At 37.1% G+C, this 3,608-nt stretch overlaps 1 long non-coding RNA gene across 1 annotated transcript; it reads right to left on the minus strand.

Annotated features, from left to right (window-relative positions):
• Window positions 1-2,380: 2,380 nt before the first annotated feature.
• Window positions 2,381-3,440, minus strand: LOC127159825 (uncharacterized). The gene is made up of 3 exons (XR_007826569.1): window positions 3,193-3,440; window positions 2,726-2,974; window positions 2,381-2,651 (listed from the first exon to the last, which is right to left on the minus strand). It is a non-coding gene; the product is annotated as an uncharacterized LOC127159825 (long non-coding RNA).
• Window positions 3,441-3,608: the final 168 nt, after the last annotated feature.

Genomic DNA, 3,608 nt, shown 5'->3' on the forward strand with positions numbered 1-3,608 from the left:
CAACAACATGCCTATTAGATCCTGTACCCACTAAATTACTGAAAGAATTGTTACCTGTGGCAGAAGAACCGCTTCTCAATATTATCAACTCATCGTTATCTTTAGGTCACGTCCCTAAACCATTCAAGCTGGCGGTTATTAAGCCTCTTATTAAGAAACCACAACTAGACCCTAGTGAACTGGCAAATTATAGACCCATTTCTAATCTTCCATTTATGTCTAAAATTTTAGAGAAAGTTATATCTGCTCAACTGTGCTCATTCTTGCAAAAAAATGATATCTATGAAGAATTTCAGTCAGGTTTCAGGCCCCATCACAGCACAGAAACTGCCCTTGTTAAAATCACTAATGACTTGCTTCTTGCATCAGACCAAGGCTGCATCTCATTGCTAGTTTTACTTGATCTTAGTGCTGCGTTCGACACTATAGATCATGACATACTAATAGATCGACTACAAAATTATGCAGGTATCCAAGGGCAGGCTTTAAGATGGTTTAGATCCTACCTGTCTGATCGCTACCACTTTGTTTATTTAAATGGGGAGTCATCTCAGTTATCACCAGTAAAGTATGGAGTGCCACAAGGATCTGTTCTAGGTCCTCTACTATTTTCAATATACTTGCTGCCCCTTGGTAATATTATTAGAAAACACGGGATTAGTTTCCATTGTTATGCTGATGATACTCAACTATATATCTCAACAAGACCAGATGAGACTTCTGAATTATCGAAGTTAACAGAGTGTGTTAAAAATGTAAAAGATTGGATGACCAACAATTTTCTGCTATTAAATTCAGATAAGACAGAGATATTACTTATTGGACCTAAAAACAATACACAGAATCTTTTGACTTACAATTTACAACTAGACGGATGTACTGTTACTTCCACTACAGTCAAAAGCCTGGGTGTTATATTAGACAGCAATTTGTCTTTTGAAAATCATATTTCTCATGTTACAAAAACAGCATTCTTCCATCTTAGAAACATTGCCAAGCTGCGAAACATGTTACCTGTTTCTGATGCAGAAAAGCTAGTTCACGCATTCATGACCTCTAGACTGGACTATTGTAATGCACTACTAGGTGGTTGTCCTGCATCTTCAATAAACAAGCTACAGATAGTCCAAAATGCAGCTGCTAGAGTCCTTAGCAGGTCAAGAAAATATGATCATATTACCCCAATTTTAAAGTCTCTGCACTGGCTACCTATTAGGTTCCGCATCAGCTACAAAATAGCACTACTTACCTATAAGGCACTTAACGGTTTAGCTCCTGCGTACCTAACTAGTCTTCTACCACGCTACAATCCATCACGCTCCCTAAGGTCGCAAAACTCTGGACTGTTGGTAGTACCTAGGATAGCAAAGTCCACTAAAGGAGGTAGAGCTTTTTCACATTTGGCACCCAAACTCTGGAACAGCCTTCCTGATAACGTTCGGGGTTCAGACACACTGTCTCTGTTTAAATCTAGATTAAAGACGCATCTTTTTAGCCAAGCATTCAAATAATGCATCTCAAACTTTTCCTGCAGCTATATCTGATCAAATGCTCATTATTAATCTTTTAGCTCTGGTTTAACAAACCTTCCTTTTCTTAGTTTGAACAGCAGCTACGCTAATTATGTTCCTATTTGTTCTCTGTTTTTGCCATGGGATTGACATCCCATGGTAACTAGGAATTCACAAGCTCCAGTGTGGATCCAGAACACTTAAGAAGAGATGATGCCAACCCCACAGAGGACTTCAGATGATGCCAACCCTGAAAACATACAGCACTACCGAATTCTGCTACTAATTTATAGTGTTCTTTGTCTGTTTGATTACGTCATTAATTGATCTTTACCACAAATCTCTGCCATATGTACATCAAGCTACTACTACATATATTGTAAAAATGTCAATTTGGTGTAAAGCTGCTTTGCAACGATATGTATTGTGAAAAGCGCTATACAAATAAATTTGAATTGAATTGAATTGAATAATCCACAAGTAATCCACACCACTCCAGTCCATCAACTGACGTCTTGAGAAGACCAAAGAAACAAATCCATCAACACATTTTTAACTAAAATACGAGTCCATAAGAGTCTATAGAGAAATCTGTACGAAGCCAAAACAGCCCAAAACTGCTCTAAACAAATATGTGGCTGGATTTTGACGTGAGAGACAATAGGAGATAAAAGCATTATTATGGATTATGGCATATTTTAGCTGAAAGCAATAGTTTGATATTAAAAACATTTTAATGATGGATTTGTTTATTTTGTCTTAAGATGTTAACTGATGGACTGGAGTGGTGTGGATTACTTGCGGATTATTGTGATCTTTTTATCAGCTGTTTGGACTTTCATTCTGACGGCACCCATTCACTGCAAATGATCCGTCGGTGAGCAAGTGATAGAATGTTACATTTCCCCATATCTGACGAATAAACAAGCTTGCTTTTGTAACTAATTTCTTTAAAATGTCTTTATTTACTTTTTATTTTTCCCACATGCCTGTTTGACTGATTTATTGCGTGCAGCTCTTCATTTGCAAAGTTTATAAGGAGTTAATGATAAACAGCAAAGCATACCTACCCAATACACCTTGTATGATATCAAACCTTGACGTTTCTTTAACCATGTAAAGAGGGTTTGGGACCAGTTCCTGAAAGAAACGGATAAATTATTTCACACGGTAAGTAAAAGCACAGTAGTTTGCATGTGAAGATGTTCACATACATGTGGTCTCCTCCACACCACTCTCTTAAGATCTTCACGGTGCAGGGATCCCATACCGATCGATTTCATCTCTGGCGGGAACAAGTTGTCTACGAATCTCATTCTTTCTTTCAGGCAGAACTGCTTGAGCTGGTGAAAGTCCTGATCCAGGTGCTTCTCAGGATTGTTGAGAGATCCCTGTCCATCTCTGAGATTACGCTCCGATAAGATGTTTAAACACACACCAGGCGCTGGCATTGTAGCTCAAATCTGTTAAAAATTCAGCATTAGATTAAAGTTTATTGCACACATAGAAAGTACACATAGAAATCTAATGAATGCATTATTATTTCTTTTAAAACTTTTTCAGGTTAACGCTTGTGTAAATTACACAGACATGCGAGATACAATAAATACAATACATTTGTATGCACAATTCTTTCATAAGCATGGCATGTGAAAGCTGAAATGGAAATATAAAAACATACCTTTTCTCAGTAGTAGCTGGCAAACTATTCCGTCTTCTCTGAGCATGCAAGTCTCAGAAGACACTTTTAAACGTCTGACTCCACCCATCATCCAGGTGCGATGTAACTTTATGACTCTCTGGTCAATATTTGAAAGATCAGAGCAATGTTATACTGAAATACCCCTTCACATGATGCGTCATCATATGTGTCTGTAGCTCATAAAATGACTTTGTGATAACTAAGTTAAAATAAAATACAGAAAAGGAGAATAATACTCGTAAATAGACAAAAGGTCATATTGATCAAGGTCAGAAAAAAAAAAAAGATAAAGGAGGAAAAGGGAGGTGGAACTTACATAATGCTGTTTTAGTAGCACAACAGGTAGTTGCCAAGACTTGATGTAATAAAATAACTAAAATAAAAAAAAATGAATG

This window comes from Labeo rohita, unplaced genomic scaffold, assembly GCF_022985175.1.
Source record: "Labeo rohita strain BAU-BD-2019 unplaced genomic scaffold, IGBB_LRoh.1.0 scaffold_2530, whole genome shotgun sequence".
Lineage (NCBI taxonomy): Eukaryota > Metazoa > Chordata > Actinopteri > Cypriniformes > Cyprinidae > Labeo > Labeo rohita.